The 7979-nt window shown below is 44.2% G+C and overlaps 1 protein-coding gene across 2 annotated transcripts in view; it reads left to right on the top strand.

The window, feature by feature from the left end:
• The first annotated feature begins 2582 nt into the window (after positions 1-2582).
• LOC124427185 (carbonic anhydrase-related protein 10) overlaps positions 2583-7979 on the top strand; it is a 17656-nt gene continuing 12259 nt past the window's right edge. The window contains exon 1 of one of the 2 annotated variants that reach the window (XM_046969792.1): positions 2583-3979. The gene's annotated coding sequence lies outside the window, so the exon portion shown is untranslated. Of the gene's footprint in view, positions 3980-6048; positions 6068-7979 lie in introns of those variants that run through there. The other variant, XM_046969793.1, reaches the window with a different exon arrangement.

The raw sequence follows: 7979 nt of genomic DNA on the forward strand, positions 1-7979 counted from the left end.
CTCTTTTACTCCTTTCACTCTTTCGAACTCAATCTCCTCTTCCGTCGAGTCCGCCCGCTGGGACCAATTAGCGAAGCTCCAAATCGACGTCCTTGCCTTCTTCGATCGTAACTGGCGAATAGTATATGCATTGAAAATCGACGACGCGTTAGGCAAATTCGACGAATTTGTTCAAATTAAAAGGGAGAGAAAAAAACAGAGAAGAAGAAAAAAGAACAGAAAGAAGAGAGACAGAGAGAGAGAGAGAGAGAGAGAGAAAAGAGGAAAGAATAAAAGACGGAAGAAGGACGTGGAAGGATGGGAGGGAGGGGGGAGAAAGGGAAAAAATAAAAAAAGAAGAAGAAGAAGAAGAAGAAGAGAAAACGGTCGGTTTATGTCGATCGTGCGAAAGGACGAGTAAACTTACACTTTCTGCGGATAAATGTGAGTGGTACTATGTCAGATAAAGATAGATATAGATATAGAGATAGAGATAGAGATAAAGATAGAAATAGATAGATGGGGTACATCCCCTTAACCGGATATCCTAGAAAATCGGAGGAGCGAGCGTCGGAGTCGAGAGAAACGCGAGTTTCGTCGCGTATTCAATATTCCTGCCGTAGGAATGACGAAACGAACGACCTAGCAATCAGTTGCAGGCGCGTGCATAGACATTCGCATGCATAGCATCGAGTTCCACCGGCGATGGTCCGAGAGACGGTCGAAGTTCCAGTTTCGGTCTCTTTCTCTCTTCCTCTCTCTCTCTCTCTCTCTCTCTGGTTTCCCCTCGCATCCTCCTATCCTCTTTCCCGCCCTTACTCTGTACACATACATATTACATACACATACATACCTACATCTACAGAGAGTAAGCGAGCAAGCGAACGAGAGAGAGATAGATAGATAGAGAGAGACAGAGAGAGAGAGAGAGAGAGAGAGAGAGAGAGAGAGAAAGGAAGAGAGGGAGAGAAAGAGAGAGAGAGAGACAGAGAGAGACAGAGGTAGCAGCAGCGCGAGGCCTGGAAAGCAGCGTTTGGGGCAATGCCGCTTTGAAAATCGATAAGCGCCTCCGCGTAGTCGACCAGTCAGGAGCTTTTCGGTATATCCGCGCGAGATCCTAGCTGGTCACGTGCCGCGGCACGTCCTCGAAACGCCAACAGGAAGGATCGAGACCGTAATTTCGGCGCTTTCTCTCTTTTCCCAAGACGTAATTTTGTCGGAGATCATCCGAAGTTACCTACCCCTTTGGTGTGCGCGATATCGTTAGAAAGGAAAAAAGGATATATAAAGGAATAACCACCGTTATTCGGATTCGTTTCTATTTCTTTTTCTCTAGAATTTCGTCCATCTCTTTATCTCTTTCTCTCTGTCTTTCTCTTTGCCTCCTCTTTCCTTTTATTTCTTCTTTCATAGTGCGTGGCAAAGAAAGGACGGAAGGATGATACGAAGTAGAAGAAAAGGGCGTGAATGGTGTTCTGAGTTGACCTTTAACCCGGACAAACGTGAACGCTTGCGTTCTCTCTTTCTCTTTATATTGTTCGCTCTTCTTTTTTTCTTTTTCTCTTTCTCCCTCTCTCTCTCTCTCTAGCTCTTTCTCTCTCTCTCTATATATATATATATATTTTTCTCTCTCTCTCTCTCCTCTTCCTCTGTATTTCTCTTTTCTTCTTTCATGGGAAACGTACATCGACGTACACTAAGATAAAGAGAAAGAGAAAAAGATCAGTAGAAGAATAAAGACAGAGAGAGTGAGATGGGGGTGAAGAGAGGAAGAGAAGGAGAAAGATAGGAGACGAGGGGAGGAGTTAGGTACACGTAATAGATCGCGATGGTGCGACCAAGAGAAAGAGAAGGATAGAAGGAGGGAGGGTGGGTAGTAGGAAGGGCGGGAGGGAGGGAAGGTCGGTAGGAGGAAAAAGGATACGTCGAGGGCGCGTGCGCAACGCGTGTCGACGTGGCCTAGGAGGAAGGTATAACGACGCATACGTCTTCTCGCCGATAACAGTAATTACGGCCAATTTCGCCTTTAAGCGTCACCCACACTGCTCGAACGAGTTCGAACGAGGGTATAAATGGTAGAGAAAGATAAAAAAAAAGAGACAGAGACAGAGAGATAGAAAGAGAGGGAGAGCGAAAGAGAGAGGGATTCTCTGACTTGACAAAAACGAAACGTCGAGGACTCGAACGAGTATACGGTAGGAAACATTTTCCGAAGGGTAACGAACGAGGGTCATCGATCTCTCGAGATCCACGTAGGTAGGTAGGTGGATAGGTAGGTTAGGTAGGTAGGTAGGTAGACAGGTAGTTGAATAGAGATAGGTAGGCAGTGAAAGAGAGGAAGAAGAAGAAGAGGAAGAAGAAGAAGAGGAAGAAAAGAGAAGTGCTTTTATTTTCCCTTCCCTTTTGTAGCATATCCATCCTCTCTGATAGTGGACTGAAGAAGTGCTGGGAACATTCGTGGTCGACCTCGAGAGGACGTTCTCGAGGACCGCATGGAGGGCGCGAAAGACCTAGTCCTTTGCCTCCGGACACATCGACGTGCCTTCGTGTTCGTCAGGTGGAGGAGGAGGAGGAGGAGGAGGAGGAGGAGGAGGAGGAGGAAAAGGAGAAGGAGAAGGAGAGGGAAAGTCGAAGGTGGAAGGAATACGAAGGGGTTCGTCGGGTGAAGAGAGAGAGACAGAGAGAGGGAATGCGCATGCGTAACAAGAATCTCCACTCGTGAGGCTACTAACGGAGAGACTGACGAACGTAAAAGAAATAAAAAAAGAAAGATAGATAGATAGATAGATAGATAAATAGAGATAGATAAATAGAGAGAGAGAGAGAGAGAGAGAAAAAGAAAGAGATAAAAATTTGTCATTTGGCAAGCACTAGCATCAACCTTGCTTCTCGCTAGAAAGTGATTAGTAGTATTTTCTTTAGAAAAAAAAAAAAGAAAAAAAGAATTATTTGTCCGTGAATAGAGAAGAAAAAGGATAAAAGATAGAAGGAAAAATATCAAAAGTAGAAATAGAAGAGGAAGTAGGAAGGAGGGGAAAGAGAAAGGGAAAGAGGAAGAGTAGAAGGAAGAAGAAGAGAAGGAGGAGGAGGAAGAGGAAGAAGAAGAAGAAGAAGAGGAAGAAGAAGATGAAAAAGAAGAAGAAGGGTTGGGCCAGGGGCCCGCGACCCTTCCCGACTGGACTAGACTCTATGTGGAGTCTCGGCGTCGGCGCCGTCGTCGTCGACGTCGTCGGCGGCGCGACGCTCACGGAGAGGCGCCGCGCGCGCCTACGTAGGAGGCACTCGGCCGCGCGCGGCGTCGTTAGCTCCGTCGTACCTGGACGACGGAGAGGAACGAACGAACTTACGAACTTACGAACTTACGAACTTACGAACGAACGAACAAACGAACGTACGGACGAACGAACTAACGGACGATACGGACGAACGAATCGTACGAAAGGAAGGAAGGAAGGAAGGACTCTTCTGGCTCTCATTTCTCTCGCTCTCATTCACTCCTCTCTCTCTCTCTCTCTCTCTCTCTCTCTCTCTCTATCTATCTATCTATCTATCTATCTCTCTGTCTATCTTTGCATCTTCGTTCACGATTATCACTAGTGCGATTATTATCGGACATCTTCCTATCAAGCTACGCGAACGTAATACGTGTTTCGTCTCGTTCGTTCATTCGATTTTATCCATCTATATATTCCGTTCTTTCTTTCCCCTATCATTCTTTTTCTCTTTTTCTCTCTTTCTCTTTCTCTCTCGCTTGTTCTCTCTCTCTCTCTCTCTCTGTGTTTCTCTTTCTCTCTCGTCCTTCTCTCTGTCTCTTTCTCGCGTCCTAGTGCCGTGCCGCTTCGCTCCGTGCCGAAGCGGCTGAGAGTGGTGTGTGCTGGCTCTGCTCTGAAGGAGGGAACGAACACGGTGGAGGTGGAGGACAAGTAAAGAAAGGGTGCCATTGGGTTCGAGGACAAGGAAATTCAAGGAAGACGGAGACGACTGCTCCTACTTTTACTCGGTCAGTATCGTTCAAAAAAAGACACGTATATTATTCCCTTTTGGCGAGAGAAATAGAAGCGAGAGAGAGAGAGAGAGAGAGGGAGAGAAATTTGTCAAGATTTTTTTGTCTCCATACGTCTTTCTATTTCGCTTTCTCTCTCTCTCTCTCTCTCTCTCTCTCTCTCTCTCTTTCCATTTCGCAATCTCTCTTTATCCCTTCATTTATCTCATTAATTCATTCATTCATTCGTTCGTTCATTCAATCATTCATTTTGTATATCATAAAGAAATTCCTTCGCGATGATCGGCGTTTATTGATCTCCAGCAGCAGGAGCACTCCGGGTTATCGTACCGAGGAAGTTTCGGGCCGTGAGCAGCAGAGTCGCCGCGGCGGCACGCGTTTTCCGCGATCGATTCGAGCGCCGTACCCTTTCGCACCTTCCTCTCTTATCTCCCTAGACTCGTCCTCGTGACTCGTCCGTGTGGATTCTTCGATCCTCGGGGCCGTGCGCGCGAGATAGATATTCTCTAACGTCACAAAGAAAGAGATAAAGAAAGAAAGAAAAAAAGAGAGAGAGAGAAAGAGAGAGAGAGAGAAAGAGCGAGAGAGAGAGAGAGAGGGAGGGATGGAGGATATATTTTCTAGACTAAAAAGGAGTGTGACCCGATGACAGGTCAGCTATTCGTCTGACCCATCGCCGTCACTTTCTACTGTACGTTAACTTTCACAAAATTAACGCGATCGTCGCAGCAACGATTTCGTCTTTCTCAATCTTTCTCTCGCTCTCTCTTTTTCTACCTCGTGTGACCGCGTTTTTTTTTCGTGAACGAGAGAAAGAGAACGAGAGACAATGTGAGTGTACGCGCGTGCGTCACTACGAACAAACACGTTTTTTTTCCTCTTATCTATCTATCTGTCTATCTATCATCCATTCTATCTCTCTTCGTTTTCTTCCGATTCCATGTTTTTCCACTTCTCATTCGCATCTGGAAAGTAGTAAAGTCGCGTGGTGAGAACGCAAGGACCTACCTACCTACCTACCTTCCTTCCTTCCTTCCTTCCTTCCTTCCTTCCTTCCTTCCTTCCTTTCTCGTTTCTCCGAATCGATCGTACGCGTAGCCTCTTCTTCCTCCTCGTTGAACGACGAAGAGGTTTCGTCGAAGGATCCTTAACCGGGGGAGGTCGTCCTACTTGCTCCTGCTGCTCCAATCGTTTTTAAAACGTACCTTTCTATCTCTTTCTCTCTCTCTCTCTCTCTCTCTCTCTCTCTTTCTCTCTTTCCAAATTATATCAGAAAGATGGGGCAACGCGCGTAGAGAAAGATACGATCGATCGATCGACCTTCGAAAGATAGTTTCAAAGTTCTAATTTTACTGACCTACAGGTACCTATTCCAATGTTATAACCATTTGGGTTATTACAGTTCGGATCTTTCGTGGTAATCGTTTTAAGATCTTCCAACCGAGAAAGTCGTTTAGATGTTATATTGATATATATATATATATATATATATATATATATATATATATACGTATATATGATATATATATATATATATGTAATATATATGTGTATATATTTGTGTGTGTGTGTGTGTGAACACACAACTGTCTCTACCTATCATGATCGTCACGATAAAAGGCAGCAGTTTGATTTTCACTAGATTAGATCTTTTTAGAGCTATAAAAGGGCTAATCTAATCGGAGAGATCGAATAAACTCGGGATACTTGAGCGATCAAGCATATCATCGAGGAAGCAACAAATATTCAATAGGGACTTTGATACTTGTCCTCGAACTAAAATCTCCTCGGTCGAATTGGAGCGAATCTACATAGTTCGGAGGATTAGGTATCTATAGAAGGAAATATATCTCGCCTATTAACCATTACTCCGCGGTAGGGATAGTTCCCCCGTTATTGTTCGTGGGAACACTCGAAGCCTTCCTAGTCTCACTCGATTCGTGCTCGCCCTTCTCTACGGATCATTGGCTTACCCCTTAACTACCGTCCGTCCGATTTCCCATCGAGGGTAGTCCGCGTAGGCAAATTTTCGTATTCGGTGCCTATCTCTACCTGTCTACCTCACCTAAGAGAATCATTTCCTTGGTAAGAGCTAAATAGGAAAGGTTCGAGCAAATTGCTTATCAGCCAAAGTCCCTGTTCTCTCGGCTCCGGTGTAAAACGGAAACGGCGAGTGGAGTCTCGAGTCGAGTCATTGCACTCCGGTTCTACAACGAGACGTAGAAGGGCTCTTATTTTCTCTTACCTTTTCTTATCCTCTAGTAAAGATTTTCCTTGTGTGTATACGATGTTACTTCGTTCGTGACTACGCCGGAGACTACTTCGTCGAATGATACCAAAAAGAAAAGAAAAAGAGAGAAAGAGAGAGAGAGAGAGAGAGAGATGAAGTAGAAGAGGCGACACAAGATCTTCATCGATCGATCGACTTCCGAAGCGAGCCTACTTGAGTTTTCCTGACCTAAGAATACACCGCTTCGAGTGCACCTCGTGGAACGGGGTGGAGTGGACTCTAGAATGGCTAAAAGTGGGGGTAACACTCGAACCCCGCCCCCTTTTTAAGCGACGAATCCGACAGCGATGACTGCAGATTTATCTTTTATTTCTTGTCGACTACAACGACAACGACGACGTACTTACTTCTATCTTTCTCGACATTCTTTTTCCCTTGATTCGTCTTGAGACAATCGAAACTCTTCCACGATTCTACCGTATACGTGTTTTCTTTGTTGTACGTGGATAGTATTGCTCGTTGATAAGAGCGAGGAAAATTGATTGCATCCTGACAAAGCACTCACTCTCTCTCTCCCTCTCTCTCTCTCTCTCTCTCTCTCTTTCTTTCTCTTTCTCTCTTGTAAAACAAATTCAGAGACTATCTCTCACAAAGGGTATCTCTTGCGATCGCGAGTTTGTTTTAACTCGAACGTTCTAGTGTAGTTAGCTACTTGAGAAAAAGAGAGATAGAGAGAAGAGAGAGAAAGATAGAGAGAAAGAGAAAGAGAGAAAGAGAGAGAGAGAAAGAGAGAGAGAGAGAGAGAGATAGACTCGTCGTTGTCGTATGCTTACGTTAGAGACGTAGCCCCATTGAAATGATCTTTCCTTCCTTTCTCCTTCATTCTCTCTCTCTCTCTCTCTCTCTCTCTCTCTCTCTCTTTCTCTCTTTCTCTCTTTCTCTCTCTCTCTCTTATCTCGAGGATGAAACGTAGAGAGAACGAAAGATCTCAGACGTAGTTGGCGCAACGGAGCGCGAAAGCCGTCAAGTGCGTGGCACACGTTTTTGGTCTAACGAGGCTATCGTGAAAAAAAGAAAATAAAAGAAAGAGAATGGAAATGAAAAGAAAAGAAAAGTAAAGAAGTGAAGAGAAGAGAAGAAAAGAGAAGAGAAAAGGAACGGAAAGGAAAGGAAAGGAAAGGAAAGAAAAGGGGAAAAGTTCGTATTGAATTTCCTTCTATTCAACCGAAAGCATCGCGCTTTCGTTACCCGGACTTTTGCCGTACTAACGAAGGATTATTCCAGAGCGAAGGAAAGATCGTTATTCGAAATAATATTTCGATGGAAACGCTCGAATCTTTCTACCTCTCTCTCTCTCTCTCTCTCTCTCTCTCTCTTCCTCTTTTCCTCTGCTAAACGATAAACATCGACATGGAGGAAAGAGAAACGATGCTCGAGGCTATAGAGCCACGGAATTGTTTCGCTCCTGTTTTAAGTCAACGCGAAGATTTTTAACTCTTTCTTTTTCTCTTCGATGATATCAAGGTCACTGGACTGACTCTCACTTTCTTCCCTTCTTCGTCGTTGTTCTCGTAAAAAAAAAAAAAGAAAAATATATATATAAAAATAAAAAAAAGACAAGGAACAGAGAGAGAGAGAGAGAGAGAGAGAGAGAGAGAAGGAAAAGAGAAAGAGATCATTTCACGATTGTCTCCTTTTCTTTTCTTTTTTTTTTGTTTAATATTTTTTCAATTTCTTGTTTTCTTTTTTTCTTTCCTTGTCCTTTTC

Source organism: Vespa crabro, chromosome 9, assembly GCF_910589235.1.
Source record: "Vespa crabro chromosome 9, iyVesCrab1.2, whole genome shotgun sequence".
Lineage (NCBI taxonomy): Eukaryota > Metazoa > Arthropoda > Insecta > Hymenoptera > Vespidae > Vespa > Vespa crabro.